The 26,152-nt window shown below is 43.4% G+C and overlaps 1 pseudogene; it reads right to left on the reverse strand.

Annotated features, from left to right (window-relative positions):
• Positions 1-6,912: 6,912 nt before the first annotated feature.
• On the reverse strand, positions 6,913-17,576 carry LOC141178591 (uncharacterized; annotated as a pseudogene).
• Between the last annotated feature and the right edge of the window lie 8,576 nt (positions 17,577-26,152).

Genomic DNA, 26,152 nt, shown 5'->3' on the forward strand with positions numbered 1-26,152 from the left:
CTGTATGCTAACACTTGCTTCAGCCCTCAGGTCCCGCTGCCTGTCAGTCTTGCTCGCCAGCCTGCCTGACAGTCCTGCTAGCCTGTCTGCCTATCAGTCCTGCTCGCCAGTTACCTGTTGTGCCCGCCTGCCTGCCTACCTGGAAGCACCTGCCAGTTACCTGTCGTGCCCACCAGCCTGCTTACCTGGAAGCACTTGCCTGTTACCTGTCGTGCCTGCTAGGCTGTATACCCGGACCACCCATCAGCATTCCTGCCGTGCTCATCCGCTGTACCGGTTAGTTCCTGCCATCTGACCCGTGGGAGTCACCTGCTCTAATACAAGGTCGGTTCCAGAGTGGCACCTGGTCCCCCAGCTCGGTCCCTCCCTGGTTCACGGAGTCGATTGAGCCGCCGTGCGATCTTGAGTAGGTACTTAGTCACGCCCCTCTGGTCCCTCCTTGCACCGCAGCACAGAGGTTCCACCACCCGGACCCGCAACATTAACATAATGTGTATACAATTATTTAAATTAGAGTCCCATTCAAGTGTAAACGTATTTTCATTAGGAAATGTTTGTAGAACGTGTTCATGTCCATAATGGATCCTTCTGTTTGTCTAATAGTTTGTAACATGAGCCGTTCCCTTGATGATAGTCGATTGTAAAAGTATTCCATGATGTAGATATATAGATAATTCCCTCTGCAACCGGGATCTCCTTTGACAATTGCCAGACCGGGAGACGATTCCAATATACTGCTGCTGTATCCAAGATAAGACACTAGGGGGAAAGTAGCGCAAATAGGGTCTTACCCAACAAACATTTAAGAGTATTTGTATCAGATTGTGCTAACCTGATCCGTATTCTTCTCTTTGGCGTTTTAAGTTTAATGTTCAGCTGCTGCGGATCCATGGGTTTGTCAAATCCGATGAATATCAGGATCTGGAGAAATTTGTGGATAATTCCCGTGCTGCTGGTTTATTGAAGACGTCAATTCAGAAAAATTTATTAAATATAATAATTGGAATATGGAACGTGCAGATCTCAGATGTTTTTTTATATCAATTAATCGGTCTCTTTGTTTCTGCACTTCTATAGAATAATCTGGAAAGATCTAGATTTTGGACCTATTAATTGTTACATCTGGGTGATCCCTTGGCTGTTGCAGGATAATATCTCTGTCCAGGTAGTGTAAAACTTTAGCCAGCACTGGTCTTTATGGAAGCCCAGGAGGAAGATGACCACCCTATGAGCTCGTTCTACAGCTTATAGGAGGGTTAAGGTTTCAAGCCTGATTATTAATTTCAGCCAGTTTTCAAAGAATTCAGTAGGAAAGGAGCCTTCTATATTTTCAGGTACACCAATAAGTGGTATATCATTGAGTCTTGACCTATTTTCAAGATCATCTGTTTCCGCCAGCAGTGCTGATATCTGCTGTGCTGCAAGCCTGTTCTCATAGCTTGTATCGGCTATCTGGTCCTCAATGGCGCTGACTCTGCCTTCCACTGCCCCTGCTCTATTTTCTGCAGTTTGTGTCGTATACCTGCTATCTCATCTTTAAGACCACCAAAATGTACATTGAAAGCAGATCCAGAGAATTTACAATGTACCACTGCAATGAAAACGTCTTTTAAAGTAGGTTCCTCAGGTACATGTATGTCCCATTGGTGCAGATTAGGCCATCAGGGATGAAAAGACCACATGCAATTTTGTGGTCTTTTCATCCCCTTCAATGCGGCTGCCTCTCCCATCTCCTGCACACCCAACTCCTCTACTTGGAGCCCGTGCACAGGTGTGGGGTAGCTGCTATAAGAAGGCCACTGTCACCTGATGAGACCTGTGTTTCTGTTCAGGCAAATTGCTACAACCTGGCCACCACTTCCCTCCTCCTTGTCTACCCTGCTCAATCTGTCTCCAGCGTGACAACCGTGGTGTCATCTTGGAGCTGAGAGCCTGCTTGTCCCGCAGTCTTTATGTGGCTTTTCCTGGTCATTTTATTCCCCTGGAGCAAAGTACCTCCACACTCAGAAAGATAACTGGTAGATGTATGACGATTTTCAGGATGGTCGTCAGGTCTTATATAAATAGCTAGATGCTCGGCAGGAGCTCTGTGAGGAGCTGCCCACTTTCTAAAGACTATAATACTTTTCCAGCAACGAACCATCATTTTTGTTAATATTATTATTGTGTATTAGTGATTTTCTTGTTATATTTTATATAGTTCTGCTGACTTGTCAGTATGTGCCCAGTGGAAGAAAGGACAGACATATTTTAGGGAGAGTTGCGTGGAAGAATTGAAAGGAAGAGGATGGAGACCGTGGACTTGGAAGGATGAATGGATAAACATGTTGCCATTATGGATTATGTCGTTTGGATTTACACTTTCTTACAAGGACTGCTGCTACGAGATACACGTGCTTTCATCGTTTTATCTGCCGTCTAGAGGATCATGGACTGTGGCTACAGACTATAGTGGCTGGAGGTACGAAATCTGTGGGCCAACCAAAAGTTGGGAGACAGTGAGTATGGCCTTATACAAAGGCAGTGGAACTACTGAACCCAGATTGGGAATTTGAGGACTGAGAGAATGGTATTTTGGCCATTTACTTGGAATTGCTTTGTTACCGTGGCTGTGATCAATAAAATATTGTTGCATCGTTAACCTGCCTAGGTGATTACTTACAACCCACAACCTCAGATCTTTACAAGTGGTGGCAGCGGTGGGATCACCTATCTCTGGACCGCATACCAGGTAAAGTTATTGAGAGGTGACTTGGCAGAAGAAATGGCAGACTCCATCTACAAGAAGCTCAAGAAGGAGGAGCTGAGAGCCCTTTGCTCTGAGAGAGAACTAGAGTGGTTGCCGGAGGACAATCGGGCGACCCTAATGCAGCGCTTGGACTATTGGGACCAGGAACAACTTCATGAGGAGGTCAGTTCAGACATGGATGAGGGACAACAGCCCAATGCTGTCATCCAGATGGTGGAGGACACTGGATCTACCAGCCCAGATAATGTCCCCCCAGAGCTCCCTTTACCAGGCCGCCAAGTGACAATCGCCCTAACTGGGTGTCATCACTCAGGGGGTGGTTGCAATGGATACAAGTTTGGTTCTCATTGGGCACGTGGGGAGTTTCCCAGGACAAACCAGGGATCGAGGGGGGGGATATGGAGGACTCCGCGGAAGGGACAGACCCCTGATCCAGCAAACTAAATACAGAGTCCTCGTCTCAGGGCTTCCCCCATCGGGAAGTTGGCAGGATCTGAAAGACCATATGAGAGAAGCTGGAGATGTCTATTACACTGACGTATAAAAGGGTGGAATGGGGACTGTGGAGTATATTCGCAAGGACGACATGGAAAATGCTTTGAGGAAGCTGGATGATACAAAGTTTCGTTCTCAAAGGCGAGACCTCTTACATTTGTGTCCCTGCTGAAAAAGTGGGGGAGGTATGTGAGGAGCTGCCCACTTTCTAAAGACTATGCTACTTTTCCAGCAACAGACCACCATTTTTGTTAATATTATTATTGTGTATTAATGATTTACTTGTTATGTTTTATATAGTTCTGCTAACTTGTCAGTATGTGCACTAGATTCACTTGTAAAATGTCCAGCATTCCACTAATCTCATCTTTATCTCAGGAGTCCATTGTCTCAACAGCCAATAATCTCATTAGGTGAGTGTAGATGGAGCCATCATCACAGGGGGTCTTACATGCAGTCTCAGATGAAGGCTTCTAGACTATTCTTCATTGTTTTTAGCTAACAGTGAATGTTTAAGGGGGAGGGTGTGATCACTTCAGACCTGGGAGGGGACTGAGCCCAGTGGAAGAAAGGACAGACATGTTTTAGGGAGAGTTGTGTGGGATTGAAAGGAAGAGGATGGAGACCGTGGAATTGGAAGGATGAATGGATAAACATGTTACCATTATGGATTATGTTGTTTGGATTTACACTTTCTTACAAGGACTGCTGCTACTGGATACCCGTGCTTTCATTGTTTTATCTGCTGTCTAGAGGATCATAGACTGTAGCTACAGACTATAGTGGCTGGAGATAAGAAATCTGTGGGCCAACCAAAAGTTGGGAGACAGTGAATATGGCCTTATACAAAGGCAGTGGAACTACTGAACCCAGATTGGGAATTTGAGGACTGAGAGAATGGTATTTTGGCCATTTACTTGGAATTGCTTTGTTACCGTGGCTGTGATCAATAAAATATTGTTGCATCATTAACCTGCCTAGGTGATTATTTACAACCCACAAACTCAGATCTTTACAAGCTCCTACATCTGCTTGTTCACATATGTCGTCAGGGTTGTTGCATGAAAGTACTGCTGCTTTCTGTGTGAGTGGGATAGTCATGCAAGGGAATATTGCTACAAAAAAAGGGACTGGCCTCTCTGACATTCACTTCAGAAAGGGAGTAAACTGTCCTGCATCCAGAAATTGAGGACCCACCTAGGCAATGGTGGTAACAAAATCTTATTAAGGTGGGCCTAATGAAGAACTTTGAAAAGGCTATGGATAAAAATATAAAAGCATTCATGCATCTGATTGATAACTTTCCAAGGTTAAGTGAAGCAAACGGGCGTACATAGAAGTCATGGGGCCCCATAGCAGAAGCTCTAATTGGGCCCCCCCCTACAAAAAAATAAATATTTGTCTGTGTCACAGAAGAGCAGATCTCATAACTTTCCAGCCTTTACATAGTAATTTACCTCCTTCTGAAGTCGTAGATTCCTCCTTCATTGCCCCCATAAAGTATGATGCCAACAAAAGTGCCCCCCAAACAGTATGATACCCCTATGGTGCATTCCTCCACATGACCCTATTGTACCCCACTTCAACTCCCACAGCAAAGTATGGTGACCCTAACACAGTATAATCCCCCAACTGTGAACTCCACAGAGCCCTCCATACACTCTCATGGCCCCCACACAGCCCTCAAAACAGTATAATGGCCCCCACACAGCCCTCCAAACAGTATAATGACCCCACACAAACATTCACACTGTATAATTGCTTTCATACAGTATAATGGCCCCCCACATAGCCCTCAAAATATTGTAATGGCCCCACATAGCCTTCCATATAGTATAATGCACCACCAATAATCTTCCATATAGTATAATGCGCCCTCATAATCCTCCATATAGTATAATGCTCCCCCCATATAGTATAATGCTCCCCCCATAAACCTCCATATAGTATAATGCGCCCCCCATAATCCTCCATATAGTATAATGAACTTCCCATGGTCCTCCATAGAATATAATGCACTCCCCATAGTCCTCCATACAGTATATTACACACCCCATAGGGTAAAATGCAGCCCCCATATAGTATAATGCACGCCACAGTCCTGTAGTATTATGGGCACCACGTACTCACTGATTTTAAAATACCGTATATTTTAAATAAGCCGAGGCCCCTAATTTTACCACATAAAAATGGGAAAACCTATTGACTTGAGTATATGCCTAGAGTGGAAAATGCAGCAGCTACTGGTAAATTTCCCCATCCTCGTATGTGTGGCCCCCTCAATCCCACAATCCCTGGTATGTGTGGCCCCCACAATTCCTGGTATATGTGGCCCCCACAATTCCTGGTATGTGTGGCCCCCACAATCCCTGGTATGTGTGGCCCCCACAATCCCTGGTATGTATTGCCCCCACAATCCCTGGTATGTGTGGCCCCCACAATCCCCAAATCCTGGTATGTGTGGCCTCCTCAATCCCCCAATTCTGGTATGTGTGGCCTCCTCAATTCCCCAATCCTAGTATGTGTGGCCTCCTGAATCCCCCATTCCTGGTATGTGTGGCCTCCTCAATCCCCCATTCCTGGTATGTGTGGCCTCCTCAATCCCCAAATCCTGGTATGTGTGGCCCCCTCAATCCCACAATCCTGGTATGTGTGGCCTCCTCAATCCCCAAATCCTGGTATGTGTGGCCTCCTCAATCCCCAGATTCTGGTATGTGTGGCCTCCTCAATCCCCCATTCCTGGTATGTGTGGCCTCCTCAATCCAAGTATCCTGGTATGTGTGGCCTCCTCAACCACCCAATCACTGCACACAAAACAATAAACACTTATACTCCCCTTCCTTCTTCACCTCTGCTCCAGCGCTGAGTCCTGTCTGCTGCAGCTCATGTCGGCATCTGAGCTGTGCGCGCTCTCAGATGCCGAGGTGAGCGGCTGCCGGCACATTCACTCCTCTGCACTGACAGCAGGAGCCGGGGCTCAGCTCTCCTCCGTGCCCGATACTAAAGAGAATGAATATTCCGTCTTCTCCACGCCCATGGGAGTGGAGAAGAGATAATATTCATGTCCCTTTAGCAGTGGGGACACGTGGTAGCCGCAGCAGCCGGCTACAGTGTGTGCCCCGCTCCTCCACTGCGCAACCCGCTCTTCTGCAGCCGCAACCTCCTACTCACTTATCCTCTTCGTTTCCACGCTGCTTGGGGCCCTCACGGGCCCCCTCCAGCCACGGGCCCCATAGCAGTGGCGTGGTCTGCCGCCATTGGCGGTACGCCACTGGAAGCAAATATAAAAGACTGAGTCTTTATTGGACTTCAGATTTGTAAGCTTTTTCAAGATGAGGAGTTTCTTCAGCTGTTGCAGGGCAAGGAAAAGGCTGTATGGTCTAGATTTGCATTTGTGGTAACTAACGTTTTGGGAAACTCAAGGGCAGATACAGAAACTATGAAGAGTTGGTGTTATTTCTCCTCAAAACATATAAGGATCTTGGCTGTAACATGTCCTTAATGATTAATTTCTTACATTCTAGAATTTTCTTACACCAAACTGTGGAGTAGTGAGAGACGAGGGTGGTGAGAGATGTAACCAAGATATTGCAGCTATGGAGAAGAGATATCAAGGAAAAAGGAAATCCATCAATGCTTGCAGATTACATAATTTTAATAGATGATCCGATACAGGAGTACAAGAAACAAGCAAAAAACAGTTGTCACTGAATGAGGACTAATTTTGTAGTGCAATTTCTGTAACTGTTTAAAATTCGCAATAAGGTTTAGACAGGTTTTAGTTATTTGAATTTTTCTAAGTTTTCTCTAAATAAATATCAAAAAAGTGGCATAACAAAATATTCTGCATCTGTATATTTACAAGAATAATAATGTTTCAAAGTACTGAAACTTTTATCATTAATTATATGTAGCAGTAAAAGGAAAACTCAATTGTCCAATTTAAATTCAGGAGGTCAAACTCATTAAGAAATGGCTCAGTTCATAGCGGAACCTGACAACTTTTAAAAATATGTAAAACAATGTTACATAATCTGAAAGGTCATTGAGCTAGGTTCTTCAGCTGCTCAGTCAGGATGTGCAGCCTATGTACAGGTCCTGGTACCTCATCTCCTCTGCACCAATCAGATAAGTGTGGGGCTGGAGGAGAGAGCAGTTCTCTCACTGATCAGGAAGGACACTGTCTCTCATTGTTCTCGGTCACAGGAAGCTACCTCCAGTCTATAGGACGCACTCATTTATTAGCAAGATTTTTTCTTGCTAAAAGTGTGTCTTTTCAAGTAAAACATTTTCTACATTAAGGATATAAAAAAGGCTTCTCCCCTCTGTGACTTCTCTGATGTCTAACAAGATGCGCTTTCCGGTTAAAACATTTCCCACATTCTGAACAGGAAAAAGGCTTTTCCCCTGTGTGAGTTCTCTGGTGACTAAGAAGATTTGATTTCTGGCTAAAACATTTCCCACATTCTGTACATGAAAAAGGCTTCTCCCCTGTGTGAGTTCTCTGATGTGTAACAAGATCTGATTTCTCGGCAAAACATTTCCCACATTCTGAACATGAAAAAGGCATCTTTCCTGTGTGAGTTATCTGGTGTCTGTCAAGATGCGTTTTCCGGTTAAAACATTTCCCACATTCTGAACATGAAAAAGGCTTCTCCCCTGTGTGAATTCTCTGATGATTGATAAGACTTGATTTCTCTGTAAAATATTTCCCACATTCTGAACATGAAAAAGGGTTCTCTCCTGTGTGAGTTCTCGAGAGATTAACAAGATTTGATTTCCCTGTAAAACATTTCCCACATTCTGAACAGGAAAAAGGCTTTTCCCCTGTGTGAGTTCTCTGATGTCTAACAAGAGCTGATTTGTTGTTAAAACATTTTCCACATTCTGAACATAAAAAAGGCTTCTCCTCTGTGTGAGTTCTCTGATGTGTAACAAGATCTGATTTCTCGGCAAAACATTTCCCACATTCTGAACATGAAAAAGGCATCTTTCCTGTGTGAGTTATCTGGTGTCTGTCAAGATGCGTTTTCCGGTTAAAACATTTCCCACATTCTGAACATGAAAAAGGCTTCTCCCCTGTGTGAATTCTCTGATGATTGATAAGACTTGATTTCTCTGTAAAATATTTCCCACATTCTGAACATGAAAAAGGGTTCTCTCCTGTGTGAGTTCTCGAGTGCTTAACAAGATTTGATTTCCCTGTAAAACATTTCCCACATTCTGAACAGGAAAAAGGCTTTTCCCCTGTGTGAGTTCTCTGATGTCTAACAAGAGCTGATTTGTTGTTAAAACATTTTCCACATTCTGAACATAAAAAAGGCTTCTCCCCTGTGTGAGTTCTCTGATGTGTAACAAGATCTGATTTCTGGTTAAAACATTTTCCACATTCTGAACATGAAAAAGGCTTCTCCCCTGTGTGAGTTCTTTGGTGACTAAGAAGACTTGCTTTCTTATTAAAACATTTCATACACTTGAAACAAGGAAATCTATTCTTTGCTGCGTGAATTTTTTGAAGTTTAAGAAAAAAATTTTTGAGAGGAAAACTTTTTCCATAAACTGACCGTGAAAATGGCTTCTTAGCTTTAGGAGCAGTTAGTTTTTTAATGCTTATTGTGTGACTTTGATTTTCCTTAGTAGTCGGTAATGAATCAGAAGATAGGACCTGTTTGAAAGGATAAGATGACACATCTTTGCTGTGAAGGGATGATGGTAAATTTGGAGTAACAGCATTCACTTCAATTGTATCCTCTGAGATCTCCAGCTCATCTGATTTGAAAATTGAAGATGTCAGCTGTCCCGCTGATCTCCTAGTACAGTCATCTGCTAAGTAAAAAAAAGTATTATATTTGAATAAAATATTCTTGAACTTTATATGTTTGAACATTTCTACTTAAACTGTTGGTACAAATGGCAAGTTATGTAAAAATATTGAATTATTCACCAAGACAACTCACAGTCTAATAGAAAACCTCATAGCATGAACCAGTAGAGCTTGGTGTTCAACTGTTTGTCCATTCTGCCTCCCATATATGAAATATGCGAAAATAATACCAATAATAGGACCACTGTACATTCCAGATTTGTCCACTGCACAATGTGCATAGGGTTTGTAAAAATTAGCCCTATGGGCTGCGTCATGGTTGATGCAGGAAGCCACCATGCCAAAGGCCTCCAATCACAAATAGTAGTTAGGCTGGAGTAGGAATACTGTCCTGGTTTGTCCACTGCACAATGTGCATAATTTGTAAAAATTAGCCCTACTCATCTCACAAAAAACAAGCCTCCACTCAGGTCCATCATCTGTCAATGGAAAAACAGAGGTTTCCACATCATTAGCGACTCAAAAACTCTTGAAAAGAAACATGGCTTCCATAAACCAATACAGCAAAATCAGCTCTTCCAAAGTCAAATATGATCCCTACTTAACTCAAATGGAAAGCACCACACCCTACTAAAGCTCATGCATAATGCCGGAAGTTGCCCGATACAGCCTTGTTCTCCGCTGGTTAAGTCTTCTGTGTTCAGCTCCCGTGTTGTGTATTTTCTTATTAGTTTCTTCTTGTGATCCCAGCCCATTTACTGACTACTGTCTTCTGATTTTGTATTTTCTCTGCCCTCCTGGCTCTGATCCGGCTACCTGACTATTCTTCTTGTCATCTCACACCACAGAACAGCAGGCAACACTAAGTCCAATCCTAGGGGTCTTTGTGTAAGTACAGATCAATGTAGAGGGGTTAAAGGTTGATGGGCAAAACTTTGACTATAGACAATAACACGTCTAATGGAAAGATAAAAAAAAAAAAAAAAAAAAGCAACTAGTGGTGAAACCTCTCTGGGGTAATTCGAGTATGCATCTTGGTAGCTCCTGGCAATTTAAACTATAGTAAGGGCCAATATTTTCTGTCAGATGAGTATCAAGAAGAAATATACATTTAATGCGAACTTTTTACAATACTGCAGAGCTGAGGTGTCTTAAATGTAGAACTCGGGCATTTGGAAGAGACAATGGAGACCTTTTTTGGAAGACTACCAGGGAATTACAGAGTTAAGTGAGACAGGCCGATCCCACCACAATCAAACTATCATACAGAATGGAGCTGTATAAAAAAAAGAAGACCGAATAAAAAAACACGTTACATCCCCAACAAGAATGTATGTTTGGGATGGGGGGGGGGGGGACACAATTCCAACACTAAATCAGAGTTGCACTTATTTATGGTGGACCATTGGAGCTACTATGAGTCCTGACCAGAAGAGTAGAGAAAGTAGTAATGCTCCCCATTTCAGGATAAATTGTATCTAAATTCTTTAGGATCGATAATATAATTTATGACGTGGAGTGAATCCATGAAACCAGGGATTAAGTCATGCCAACATATCTCCTGCAGGCATGAATACATTTTTTACAGCCATCAGCCACTCACAGCTTAGAGATATATCATAGCACAGGTGTAATGTTTTTTGTATACTTTACCTATTTGAAGTTATTTGGTTTAAAAAGAAATTAAAAAGCCAGGGTAAAGGGAAACTCCGTTGTTATTATACAGAAATTCACACTTGGCCCTCACTGCATGTTTAATGTTGCCTATCATAAAAGCGAGGTTTGGTCATAAAGACTGGATCTGGTCTTTTAGGGACCATATGAGCACATTCAGCAGCACTGAAGGGAGAGAAGGTAGATTCATCCAATAAGATATCAGCACTTCCTACATATGCTGTCCTTTGGATTGGTAGTTTACAGATCTGGGCAGTTAAGAGTCAGAATCTTCTAATTTCAGTTGGTAGGTGGATCTTCCAGGTTGTAAGTTCTACAGAAAAGGGATTTCAATGCCCAAAGTCATTTGAACTGTTTTTGGTGGAGGACAATGTTTTGGTCTAGAGGCAAAATGGTGATCACACGATTGTGATACGGCCGGACTACACCACCGATAAAGCAGCCACAGCCAGTGACTGAGAAGAATCTGTGACTTCTGTGTATTCAGTGGTTACTACTCACCTGGGTAGTCATATGTAGGAATCTCCTCTTTACACCGCTCATCACCCCTCACATATGTCTCTGTAGTATTAATAAGGGTCAGATCTTCACCCTGAAACAAATATTGTACAAGTCACAGACAGATGGAGAAGTCACATATATGATCAGTAGTGATGAGAGAATACCGTAATATTCGTAATCGCTATACTCGTAACGAGTACTTTGTAATAATCGCGTATTCATTCCAAATAGCGAGTACAATGCAACTCAATGGGAAATGCGAGCAGTTTTCTGCTTGACCCTACAAAGGAGCCTGGGCGCCTGAGGAAAAGGCTGAAATGGATGGGAAAGTGATGAAACAGAATGGGAAGAGCCTGGAGAATGTGTCTGTATGCATTTCTGACTCACATATGGTTTCTGGGAATAAGTTTGTTGCAGTGTTACGCCACTTTTACAGACACACAAGAACAACTAGCAAACCTAACCTAAATTGCATATAACAGGCCAAAAAAGGTTAAGAAACAGTTTTTCCTGCACAATCACTTGTATACAAGGCTAAATAAACTAGAGAAAGCTAAAAAATATCCTTTTAGCCTTTGTTCACACATAATGTTGTGGCTTTTTTTCACCTTTTACAATTGGGAGGGCCCTGACTTATTCATTTTGTAGGTCCCTCTGTCATAAATCATTTTTAGTTCGCTATTCCCCAGCACTTTACAAGCACAGCTAGAACGTACTTGTATGTATGTAGATCTTTTACCTGAGAGGCCTCAGGTGGCTCTGTAACATGCGACTTGGAGGGACAGCTGTGGACATTTGGGCGGTCCCTCCATCAACCTCCAATGACAAATATTAGTTTGGTAGGACTACTGTACATTCCAGATTTGTCCACTGCACAATGTGCATGGGGTTTGTAAAAATTAGCCCTATGGGCTGCGTCATGGTTGATGCAGGAAGCCACTATGCCAAAGGCCTCCAATCACAAATAGTAGTTAGGCTGGAGTAGGAATACTGTCCTGGTTTGTCCACTGCACAATGTGCATAGTTTGTAAAAATTAGCCCTATGGGCTGAGTCACGGTTGACAAAGGAAGGAATCTGTTTTTTATGAGAAGGGGGCGAGGTTAACAGCAGTAGCATGAATCTGCATTTTTGGTGAATTTAGGTTGGCTTGCTGTCATATGGAAGGATTACAAACTGTGGAGATATCCAGTCCTTGTTGAATTTAATCAAAGTCTGTCTGCATTTTCCGTGGAGAGGCGTGTGCGCCTATCAGTGATGATTTCCCCAGCGGAACTGAAAACACGCTCAGACACCATACTAGCAGCCGGGCAGGCCAGCACCTCCAAGGCATATAAGGAGAGGTCAGGCCAAGTGTTCAGCTTAGACACTCAATAATTAAAGGGAACTGAAGCGTCAGAAAGGACGCACGGATGGTCACTTAAAGTAACCCTTGACCATGTTCTGCAACTTATTCCTCCTTGGGATTTTTATAGGCACAGATAGCCCTTGCTGTTTTGCTGGTTTATTGAAAATTGGCCAATTTGGGCACATTTTCCCCCCACCTCCGTTGGAGCTGGGGTTCGTGTATCTCCCCATTATCCCTTGGTGTTGAAAAGAGCTGGTACCTCTGCCACCAGCATTATCTGAGGGTGATGTTTTCAACAACTGATCTACAAAGGCCCTCTTAAACGATTCCATTGTACAACGCCTGGCAAAAATTATGGAATCACTGTGCTCGGAGGATGCTCATTCAGTTGCTTAATGTTGAAAAAAAAGCAGATCATAGACATGGCACAAAACTAAATTCATTTCAAATGGCAACTTTAGGGCTTTAAGAAACACTAAAAGAAATCAAGATTAAAAATGTGATACTCAGTAAGGGTAATATTTTTCAGACCAAGCAGAGGGAAAAAATTATGTTATGGAATCACTGAATCCTGAGGAAAAAATTATGGAATCACCCTGTAAATTTTCATTTCCAAAACTAACACCTGCATCAAATTAGATCAGCTCGTTAGTCTGTATCTAAAAAGAAGTGATCACACCTTGGAGAGCTGTTGCACCAAGTGGACTGACATGAATCATAGCTCCAACACGAGAAATGTCAATTGAAACAAATGGGTGGATTGGACAACCTTTCAGGGTAGGATCTGGTGTCCGTCAGTGCTGTCCTCTTAGCCATTTGCTTCACACCTTTGCAATTGATCCCTTTTTCAGAAGGATTGATTGTGGATCGTTGGCAGGGGTGTGGATGGGCAGGGCAGCACGGGAGGCTATCTTGAGGGAAGTGGCCTATGCGGACGATGTCACCCTCTGTTTCTTCACAAGAGGAGGCAATTGTGGTGATGTCAGAAGTGGAGCGCTACTCTGAGGCATCCGGGTCCAAGGTCAACCAGGATAAGTGTGAAAGTCTCTGGCTGGGAGGCGGAGATCCCGGGTTTGATCTTCCGGACACCCTCCCCGAACCCCAAGAACACGCCAAAGTCCTGGGCACTGAATTCAGCCAGGGTGATTACCCCATGAAAAACTGGGAAGGCAGAATCAAAGATGTCGCCCAAAGAGTGGACCAATGGAAGGGTTGGTCTTTGAGAATGAGGGAAAGGGTTGGCCTGTGCAAAGCTTTCCTGCTCCCCTTGCTAATCCTACCTGGGCAGCGTCTGTGTCTTGCAAAAGCCTCTCTGGACACGGGTCTACAGTCTGTTCTTCCAGATGTTATGAGGGAATAGATTGAACCTAGTCAAGCGGGAGGTCACTTACCGCACGAGGAGACTAGGGTGCTTGTATATGGTGAACCCCGTGGTGTTCCTAGTGAACACCTTCTTGAAAGTTAACGTGGCAAACCTCTGGAAGTAGAGGGCTCATTCATGGGTATTATCCTGCAAGGGATGGTTTCAGCCATCAATCTTCAGGGGGAAGATTGAAAGATCCTCGCACACTGCATGGGCATCTCCCGGCTTATGTTATCCCGGTTCTGAAAATGATCCATCGGTGGGGTCTGGGAATATGGGGAGTGAGGTCCCTCCTGAGGAAACTCCTTGATAGGAGGGTCTGGCTTTCTCATTTTCAGAGTCCATTGGTCCTCAAGAACTGCCCAAGTCGGGATCTGGAGGTTGGGTTGAGTTTGTTAAATTCTAGCAGGATCCCCAAGAAGTACTGCGACTTGACTTGGCGCTGCTTCCAAGGTAAGCTGTGTGTAAGGGGCAATTTGAAGTAAAGGAGCTCCGAGGACAGGAATTGCCCCCCCATGAGGCTTGTGCTAACATGCTGGAAAGCATGGAGCACTTCCTGCTTCATTGTCCCTTTAATACAGAGGTGTACAACAGGGTGGGAGCTTCTATTGGTGGGCCACGGCTGGCTACTCTGTCCTATGCCGAGTGGGCCTATGGATCGTTCGGAGACCATGGGAGAAGGGACCAAACAACTTTATTCATAATAAGTGTGGTCAGGTATTTCACGTGGAATGCACGAGTTTTAGTTTCGACGCAGAGTAAAATCCTAAGTGCAGATGAAGTTTGTAGGAACATCCTAGGTGACCTGGTGATGGTACGTTTTCTGGAGTATGAAAGACTGGCTTCCCGGAGGGCGGCCCGTCTCTGGAGGAGCTTTTCCTTCAGGGTGCCTTAGTCCGGTAGTACTCCTATATCCAGGTGGTAGGCTGATGTCTTTTGTTTTGTATTTATGTCTCCTGAATAGATTTGCAAGCATCGAACTTGAGCCTTGGATGGTGAGCATGTAGGTTGCCTTTGTCCTGGCCTCTGCTCAACTTGGTATGGCAGATGCTACAGCCTACAATGTTTTTCTCTGAAGGACTTTCAGAAAAAAAATTCCACACAGCAGCTGAACGCCCCCTTGCCCTGACTTGGCAGACAGCGGGGGTGCTCTTGGGAACAGTTGACCCAGTTCTCACTCTGGGACAACCATGACCCCTTGGTGCCTGTGTTGGTGCTACATATCCATCTTCCTCTGTGTTGCTGTCATGGCTATGCATGCCAATGGTCCAGGTCGGATCAGTGGACTCATCATAGACTACCTCATCTACCATCTCATCCTCCTTCCCAGTTGACATTGTAGGCTGACCTGATAGCAACTATGTCTCATCATCATCAGCCTCCACCTCTGGAGACAAAAAATAATGTTCCGCCAAGTGTCTTTCTTCTGGCCATAGGTCCTCAAATACATAAGCATCAATGCACGCCACCTCCTCTTGTCCCTCTTCAATGCTGCACAGTGATAGACCAGAGCCAACCAAAGGATACGTACCAAACAGATCCTCGGAGTGGCCAAGCTTGGGGTCATATGTCTCCTGTGACTGATAATGGTTGGAGGAAGGAGAACCAGCTTCAGGATTGGATGGGCCAGCCTTCTGTGTATCCACAGTAGACTGCGTGGTCGTGGAAGATTTGTTGTTGCTTGACAAATGCGTAGAGGCCTTGTCTGCTATCCAAGACAGAATCTGTTCTCGCTCTTGTGGCTTCCACACACGTTTACGTTCCAGACCGGGAAATTTTTCCATGAACATAGTGGATGCATCAAGCTGCTTCGGACCTGACACAGACTGAGTGCCTTCTCGCGCACCACTGACACATCCCTTAACAACAGTCTTTTTTGGCATTTTAGGTTTTGTTGACAGATTTTCAGATGTTGATGGCACAAGGCAAGCTAGCAGTCACAGCCAAAATAGTGGTTAAAATGGCCTGGTGTGTGCTTTGTTGCAGGCAGTAGGAAATGTTTGGACTACTGCTTTGTGTAGGGCACAAAACACTTTTTTAAGTGGACTAATATGGACAGAAGGTAGGCTCTGACCCCTAAAACAGCAGGGAAAATAGACCGGTGCTATTCTTTTATGGTATTATGGAGCTAGTGAGCGGCTCCTTTAAACACAGAACTTGTATACATTGCAGGTAGCCCTTAAAAGGGCTTTTGTTTTATCAATAGGCCTAAACACTCTACCTAGCAGCTCAGCAATCTCTCCCTATGCTTATAGAATGCAGGCTCCAGATGCAATGTGCACAAAATGACGACAGGGCTTAAATAGACCCTATGAAGCTGGGTGGTCAGCCAATCACAGTAATGCCACAACCAAGATGTCTGAAGCATTACTGTGATTGGTTATGAAGCCCAGAATGTTTAGTGGCGGCAAAGGAGGCGCCAAAACTGCAGGGCGGGACATTCGAATATAGCGAGGCGAGTACACAAATACTCGCAATATAACTAGTAACCCGAATACCGTACTATCCGTGCGAATAGTAACGAATACACTGACTCATCACTAATGATCAGCTCTAATCCAGCCATCTCCACCATTCTCATTATACAAGTATAAACCATATAATTCTGGTGGATAAAACAAGACCGAACACAAGACCTTCACAGCCGTATACACATCACAGGAGAGATCTCATGACACCTTCTCTCCATCTACCTGATGATCCTGAGGAATATTGGGATCTTCTTGTTTACAGTCCTGTGGAAGAAGAGGATGTGGACATCTCTCTGGTGTTGTCCTCTTACTGGATAGATCTAGAGGAAGCACATACAGGGACTGAATTCATTCTTTACATATAGACAATTAAAGGCTGTGTGTATTCAGTCCTGTCTATTACCTGGTGATGTGAGGGGCTGGGGAACCTCCATCATGACGTCCTTGTACACATCTTTTTGTCCTAAACACTCCCACTCCTCCATGGAGAAATAGACAGCGACATCCTGACATCTTATAGGAACCTGACACATACATTGATAGAGTTATCCCTCCAATCCCTTCATAGCTTTACTATAAAATGTCCCAGCATTCCTCATTCCTAGCAGTGTCACCTCTCCAGTCAGCAGCTCAATTATCTTGTAGGTGAGATCTAGGATCTTCTGGTCATTGATGTCCTCATGTATCAGGTGGTGAGGTGGAAGCTCCGTGATTGGGCTCAGGGTTCTTTCCCATCCCTCAGACAAAGGGTCCTGACAGCGCTCACTAGAGGTCTTCTTCACTACTGTGTAATCCTGATTATGGAGAGACACATTCATAAATCTCACTACGGATATTTCCAGAGTCCTCACCTCTCCAGTTCTGTCCATCTGTTATTTCCATACATAAGAATGATGTAATGTGACGTCATCAGAATCTCTCACCTCTCCAGTAACCCGGAAGAGGATCTCTAGGGTGAGGTGTAATATTTTCTCAGCCATCTTGTCTGTGTCCATATTCATCTTTGATGCATAGTTCAGGAAAATTCTCTTATATAGAAGATATTCACTGAGAGGATCCGATATTGTAGAGACCTGAATGAGAAGTTGAGCAGATGTAACGTCATAAAAACCCTGTGTAATAATACAATTACTGGAGAAAATAAGGGAAACATTTGAGGAGATTTAGGTTTTACAGCATCTAGTTTTCTTCTTTACATCTACTAATAAAGCCTATATATTTTAGGCCACAGACAACAAGCAGTTTCTTCCTCACAATCTGTAAGTGAATACCTTTCTCATAGACTCATCTTCCTTATTGCTAATTCTCATCTCATTTACCAACACTGGAATCGGCATTAGCAATACTGCAGGAGATACTGATTACACGTGACACGAGAAATAACTACTTTATGATGAAGACGAAATCTTCATCTTCTACTACGGCTCTATAAACGTATTTGGCCAGAGTCCGTCACCGACTTCATCACCACCAGCCGTCTATATGTTTCCCGTCTTCACCGGACTGTCCTCTTCTATCACGTTAGATCTCAGGTCTGATTCATACTTAGAAGTTTGAGGCATTTATAAAAGCTTGTTTGTAAGACCACAAAGACAGGAGTTATTTGATACCAAAATTTCCATGTACAGTGTTTTATGGGGTTTCAAAACAAAGTGTGAATCTCAAATTGAAGTCATTGTTGTTGAGATTTTGTGCAAATTTCAATGCCTCCTCCTGTGTGCCTCCCCACATCAGGAGGAGGTCGTCGATAAATCGACCGTACCATATGATTTTTTGGGCTAGAAATATTGCTCTCATGGTAAATGTGTTGCTCCTCCCATTGGACGTGAAAATTTGCTGCCCATACTTACTTCCCTCCTTTGTAAAAAAAAAAAAAAAAAAATTGATTGTCAAAGCAGAAATAATTATGATCCAGAAGAAATTTAACTGACAAGATAATGAAATCTTTTATTTCTCCTGTATACGTGCTATAGGTATCCAAGTGATAGCTCAGGCTAGTTAATGCTACACTGTGTGGTATGGATGAATATAGAGCTACACGTGGTCAAAATTGTTAATACCCCTCGTTTAACCCCTTACTGGCCTGGGGCATATTAGTACGCCCCAGGCCATCACCCCCGGTTCAGCACAGGCTTCGGCGCTGAGCTCGCACTGAACCGGGCACATGTCAGCTGATTCTTACAGCTGACATGTGCCTGCAACAGCCTCGGGTGGAATCGCAATCCACCCGCGGCTGTTAACCAGTTAAATGCCTCTGTCAATCTCTGACAGCGGCATTTAACAGGGCCGCACCAGAAGTGTGTCACTTACCCCGCCCATCAGTGACCCCGTCATGTGATCGCGGGTCACTGATGGGTGGGCATGGCAACCCGGGGTCTGCAACAGACCCCAGTGGTTGTCATGAAAAGATTGCTATGAGCGCCACCTAGTGGTCGGCGCTAATAGCACAGGAGCATTTCTGCTACACAGAGGTGATCTGCTCATCGCCTCTATGTAGCAGAGGCAATCAGACAGTTGCTGCTTCTAGTCTCCTATGGAGACTATAGAAGCAAGCAAAAAGTGTAAAAAAATGTTTTTAAAAATATTAAATTTTTTAAAAAATATAAAAGTTTAAATCACCCCCCTTTTCGCCTCATTCAAAATAAAATAATAAAAAATAAACCCCCCACACACATATTTGGTATCGCCCGTTCAGAATTTACCGAAAAAATAATTAATCCGATCGGTAAATGGCGTAACAAGAAAAAAATTCCAAACGCCAGAATTACGTTTTTTTGGTCGCCGCAACATTGCAATAAAATGCAATAACGGGTGATCAAAACATCGGTTCTACCCCAAAATGGTATCAATAAAAACGTCAGGCAAAAAATGAGCCCTCGCCCGGCCCCAGATCCCAAAAAAATGGAGACGCTGAGGGTCTAGGAAAATTGTGCCATTTTTTTCTGGAATTTTTTTTCACCACTTAAATAAAAAAGAACCTGTACATATTTGGTGTCTAAGAACACATAATGACCTGGGGAATAATAATGGCAGGTCAGTTTTAGCACTCAATGAACGTGGAAAGAAAAAAAAAACAAAAAAACAAAACAGTGGAATTGTATTTTTTTGCAATTTCACCGCACTTGGAATTTTTTTCCCCGTTTTCCAGTACACGATAGGGTCAAACTAGTAATGACGTTTAAAAGTACAACTCGTCCCCCAAAAAATAAGCACTCACATGACCATATTGACTGGTCATGAAGGGGTTAATGAAAGAAAAACCCACAATGGTCACAGAAATACCTTGAATCTGACAAAAGTAATAAATTAAAACTCTCTGAAAATGAACAAATTAAAGTCAGGATTTTCTTTTCAACCCTGCTTCCACAGAATTAAAAAAAAAATTAAACTCATGAAATAGGCCTTGACAGAAATGATGGTTCTTCTTAACTTAATATTTTGTTGAACAACCTTTTGAGGCAATCACTGCAATCAAATGATTCCTGTACCTGTCATTGAGACTCCTGCACCTCTCGACAGGTATTTTGGCCACTCCTCATGTGCAAACTGCTCCAGTTGTCTCGTGTGTGAAGGTTGCCTTTTCCAGACGGCATGTTTCAGCTCTTTCCAAAGATGCTCAATAGGATTTAGGTCAGGGCTCATAGAAGGCCACTTCAGAATAGTCCAATGTTTTCTTCTTAGCCATTCTTGGGTGTTGTTAGCTGTGTGTTTTGGGTCATTATCCTGTTGCAAGATCCATGACCTGCGACTGAGAACAAGCTTTCTGACACGGGGCAGCACATTTCTCTCTAGAATCCCTTCATAGTCTTGATATAGGGAAAATATATATTCTTGTACCATGTTAGCCAGTAGATAGCAAAATATTTAGATTTGAGAGTCCTCAATGGTTGATACCTTTTAATGGCTAACTGAAAAGATGGTAACAAATTGAAAGCTTTTGAGACTACTCAGGTCTCTTCATCAGGCACAGTATACCACAAAATCTGAAAAGTCACATATTTATACACAATAAGACATACAAAAAATGCAATAGGTAAGGCAGGTGATGAAAAGCAGAGTTATTATGGAAGAGATAAACAGTTCAGGCTATAAATATTTTAGCAGTTAATAGATAAGGAGTGTGAAGGTTTTATTGTCCTGTGACTAGGTCCAGTGTAGTGATGACCTCACAAGTCTGAGGAGCAAATTCCTTAGTTGATGTAGAATGACATAAATCCATGCGACACATTCATTGCTGATCTGAAAGTGAGGCCATCACAACACTGGACCTAGTCACAGGACAATAAAACCTTCACACTCTTTATCTATTAACTGCTAAAATATTTATAGCCAGAACTGTTTATCTCTTCCATAATAACTCTGCTTTTCATCACCTGTCTTACCTATTACATTTTTTGTATGTCTTATTGTGCATAAATATGTGACTTTTCAGATTTTGTGGTATACTATGCCTGATGAAGAGACCTGAGTAGTCTCGAAAGCTTGCAATTTGTTACCTTTTAATGGATAACTGAAAAGATGGTATCAACCACTGAGGACTCTCAAATCTAAATATTTTTCATAGTCTTGAGATTTCATTGTACCCTGCACAGATTCAAGACACCCTGTGCCAGATGCAGCAAAGCAGCCCCAGAACATAACAGAGCCTCCTCCATGTTTCACAGTAGGGACAGTGTTCTTTTCTTGATATGCTTCATTTTTCCATCTGTGAACATAGAGCTGATGTGCCTTGCCAAAAACTTCCATTTTTGTCTCATCTGTCCATAGGACATTCTCCCAGAAGCTTAGTGACTTGTCAACATGTAGTTTGGCAAATTCCAGTCTGGCTTTTTTATGATTTTTTTTCAACAATGGTGTTCTCCTTGGTCGTCTCCCATGAAGTCCACTTTGGATAAAACAACGACGGATGGTCCGATCTGACACTGATGTTCTTTGAGCTTGAAGTTCACCTTTAATCTCTTTTTAAAAGTTATCCTGGGCTCTTTTGTTACCATTTGTATAATCCGTCTCTTTGATTTGTCATCAATTTTCCTTTGCTTGTCAACTCTTTCCTTTGCTTCCTCTAGTCCATGTTGAGTGTGGTGCACACCATGTCACCAAACAGCACAGTGAGTATCTGTAGCCCTATATACAGGCACACTGACTAATTACAAGATTGTAGACACCAGTGATGCTAATTAGTGGACACAACTTAATTTAACATGTCTCTTTTGTCACATTATTTTCAGGGGTACCATCATTTCTGTCCAGGCATCCAGGCTTCATTTTCATAGATTTTCAATTTATTATTACTTTTGTCAAATTCAAGTTGTTTCTGTGACCATTGTGGGTTTTTCTTTCATTAAAAGAGGGGTACCAACAATTTTGACCACGTGTGTATAACAACATCGAATGAAAGCCAATTTTCTTGCTATAAAAAAAATTTCAAATACAGTAACCACAAATTTAGAGTCCCTAATGTAGCTGGGAATTTCTTGCACTACAGTCATGGCCAAAAGTATTGAGAATGAGACAAATAGTAATTTTTCCAAAGTTTACTGCTTCATTTTTTGTAATGGCAATTTGCATATACTCCTGAATGTCAAAGAGTGATCAGCTTAACAGCAATTACTGTACTTGCAAAGTCAATATTTGCCCAGAAAATGAACTTTAACCCCCAAAACACATTTCAACATCATTGCAGTCCTGCCTTAAAAGGAGCAGTTAACATCGTTTTAGTGATTGATCCATTAACACAGGTGTGGGTGTTGATGAGGACAGGGCTGGCGATCAATCAGTCATGATTAAGTAAGAATGACATCACTGGACACTTTAAAAGGAGGCTGGTTCTTGGTATCATTGTTTCTCTTCAGTTAACCATGGTTATCTCTAAAGAAACACGTGCAGCCATCATTGCACTGCACAAAAATGGCCTAACAGAGAAGAGTATCGCAGCTACAAAGATTGCACCTCAGTCAACAATCTATCGCATCATCAAGAACTTCAAGGAGAGAGCCTCCATTGTTGTCAAAAAGGCTCCAGGGTGCCCAAGAAAGACCAGCAAGTGCCAGGACCGTATCTTAATACTGTTTCAGCTGCGGGATCGGACTACCAGCATTGCCAAGCTTGCTCAGGAATGGCAGCAGGCTGGTGTGAGTGCTTCTGCACTCACTGTGAGGCGGAGACTCTTTGAGCAAGGGCTGGTTTCAAGGAGGGCAGCAAAGAAGCCACTTCTCTCCAGAAAAAACATCAGAGACCGACTGATATTCTGCAAAAGGTACAGGGAGTGGACTGCTGAGGACTGGGGCAAAGTCATTTTCTCTGATGAATCCCCTTTTCGATTGTTTGGGACATCTGGAAAACAGCTTATTCGGAGAAGAAGAGGTGAGCGCTACCACCAGTCTTGTCTCATGCCAACTGTAAAGCATCCTGAAACCATTCATGTGTGGGGTTGCTTCTCAGCCAAGGGAATCGGCTCACTCACAGTCTTGCCTAAAAACACAGCCATGAATAAAGAATGGTACCAGAATGTCCTCCAAGAGCAACTTCTCCCAACCGTCCAAGAGCAGTTTGGCGCCCAACAATGCCTTTTCCAGCATGATGGAGCACCTTGCCATAAAGCAAAGGTGATAACTAAATGGCTCATGGAACAAAACATAGAGATTTTGGGTCCATGGCCTGGAAACTCCACAGATCTTAATCCCATTGAGAACTTGTGGTCAATCATCAAGAGACGGGTGGACAAACAAAAACCAACAAATTCTGGCAAAATGCAAGCATTGATTATCCAAGAATGGACTGCTATCAGTCAGGATTTGGTCCAAAAGTCGATTGAGAGCATGCCAGGGAGAATTACAGAGGTCTTGAAGAAGAAGGGGCAACACTGCAAATATTGACTTGCTGCATTAACTCATTCTAACTGTCAATATAACCTATTGGTACTCATAATATGATTGCAATTATATTTCTGTATGTGATATAAACATCAGACAAACACTAATAAAAACCAGAGGCCAGCAGATCATGTGAAAATATAATTTTGGTGTCATTCTCAATACTTTTGGCCATGACTGTATGTGGTCAAATATAAGCACATTAGACTGAGGTTGAATGAAAGCACTGATTTCGGAGGTTTGGTTGACTATATAATGTATTTGGGGGCTTCCCGAGAGATAATGTCAGGGCAGAGTAGGATCTGGCATTTTAAATTTCAGAGGCTAATCTGTTTGTTCTTCCTGTAGATAATCCTCTGCTAGAGGAGTCTGGAGGCGACTCTCATACAGACCACAGGAAAGCTGGAATATTTGTGTGTATGGGGGAGTTAGGAGAGATAGCCGTCTGCCAAATGACCGTTCAGCCAACACTTATCTCATGTGTATGGGGCCGTTAGTATTACATGACAAGCAGTGATAGTACACAGCACTACAGTAGTACAGTGCATCATCTGAGCAAGCAGAGGCTTGTATGTTGTATGATCGCACTAAAGAGAGTTGTTTAACCCCTTAGAGCCAATTTTGACAATAATAACCAAGCCAAATTTTACAATTCTGACCAGTGTCAGTTTATGAGGCAATATATTTGGAACGCTTCAACGGATCTTACTAATTCAAAGATTGTTTTTAGTGACATATTGTACTTCACAAGAGTGGCAAAATTTATTCGATATGACTTACATTTATTTGTAAAAAAAATTGAAATTTGGTGAAAATTTTGCTATTTTCAAACTTTGAATTCTTATGCCCTTAAATCAGAGTTATGTCACATGCTTCACAGGAACTGAAGCAACGTGGAAGGAAAAAAGAAACATTTAACTTTTTTCACATAAATTTTACTTCAGACCCAAATTTTTTTTATTTTCACAAAAGTAATAATAGAAAATGGACCACAAAATGTGTTGTGCAATTTCTGCTGAGCATGCCGATATCCCATATGTGGGGGAAAACCACTTTAGGCACATGGCAGGGTTCGGAAGGGAAGGAGGTCCTGTGTGCCACGTGTATTGCGATATATCTCACAAAATATATCCCAAACACGTGGCACACAGGACCGAGCCAACTGCAGCACGGCACCAGACCATATTTTTCTGTCCGCCACTTATAATTTCCCAGCAGATGTGGCCCTTGTCTCCAGGACACCATGAATCCAGCACTTTTCTAACTGACGGGCATACTTCATCCTTGTCTATACCCAGACACCTCCTACCGGATTGGTAAGCCCCCCCCCCATGTTTTGCCATCCACCATCAACAGGTCAATGATAACCCATTCATATTTTATAGGTTTCCTTATCTAAGAATTGCCCCTCACTTCTTCTTGACTGGTAATTCTTCTCCTTTTTTACCCGGATGTATCTATCCACTTGGTAAGTCGCACTTTTTCTTCTAAAAAAATTCTTACTCTTGACCCTGATCATTGTCATGTGGTTATTATGACCTGCTCTCAAAATGCAGCATGTATGTTGATATACCATCTTTTTCCACCACAAGCGATTTATTATGGTTGAACTTTGTCTGTACCCTGTGAACAGCATTATAACATGGACATGTTTTCATTCATTGTTTTGTACATATGTAGGTATATATGTTGTTTCCTATTTGTTGTACTTATTGTATATTTTTGTACATATTTTCTTACAGCGACATTGTGATCAAGGCCACAGTGTGGGCCGAAACGTCCACTAGTCGCCTCAAGCATCACCCTTTAAATAAAGTTTCACCTAAAGCATACCATACCTCTCTACGTGTGCAGTGATTTTTATCGCTTACCTGGAAGCACCTGCCTGTTACCTGCCATGCCTGCCAGCCCGCTTACCTGGAAGAACCTGCCTGTTACCTGCCGTGCCTGCCAGCCTGCTTACCTGGAAGCACCTGCATGTTACCTGCCGTGCCTGCCTGCTTGCTTACCTGGAAGCACCAGCCAGCTACCTGTTGTGCCGCCATCTTGCCTACCCGGTACACTCGCCTGACTATCTGCCTAATCAGCCTGCTTGTCTACCCGGACCACCTGTCAGCATGCCAGCCGAAGCTCATCCGCTGTACTGGTCAGTTCCTGCCTTCTGACCCGTGGGAGTCACCTGCTCTCATACAAGGTCGGTCCCAGAGTGGCACCTGGTCCCTCTGCTCACTTCCTTCCTGGTTCACGGAGTCGACTGAGCCGCCGTGCGACCTTGGTCGGACCGAGTTGATACTTAGTCATGCCCCTCCTTGCACAGCAGCACAGATGTTTCACCACCCGGATCTGTAACAGTTTGCACAGGCCATGGAACCCGGTGGCCCCCAGGCTCCTTCGCTTGCTGAACTGTACCAGGAGGTTTCTTGTCAGAGATCCCAACAGGAAACCATCCTGACCTACCTGCGGTCTGTCAACTCCCGCCTGGAGATGCTGTCCGTCCCACCTGCATCCGCCTCAAGCCGAGCGGCACCCGCTCTGGCGGCGCCTCAGCCTACTGTTGCCATGGCATCCAGCTCTGGACCCCGTCTCTCTGCACCTCCTCGTTATGGGGGTGACCCAGTCTTATGTCGGGGTTTTCTGAACCAGTGCACGCTGCACTTTGAACTCCTGGCACATCAGTTTCCCTCCGACCGGGCCAAGATGGCGTTCATCATATCTCACCTCACCGGGGAAGCATTGGCATGGCTAAACCCTTTATGGGAGAGAGGGGATCCCCTGGTGTCCGATCTTCCGGCTTTCCTCACTGCCTTCCGGAAGGTCTTCGATGAGCCTGGACGAAGGACTTCTACTGCCTCCTCAT

Source organism: Phyllobates terribilis, unplaced genomic scaffold (genome assembly GCF_046119375.1).
Source record: "Phyllobates terribilis strain yellow unplaced genomic scaffold, ASM4611937v1 Scaffold_29__1_contigs__length_15306474, whole genome shotgun sequence".
In the NCBI taxonomy this organism is placed as follows: Eukaryota; Metazoa; Chordata; class Amphibia; order Anura; family Dendrobatidae; genus Phyllobates; species Phyllobates terribilis.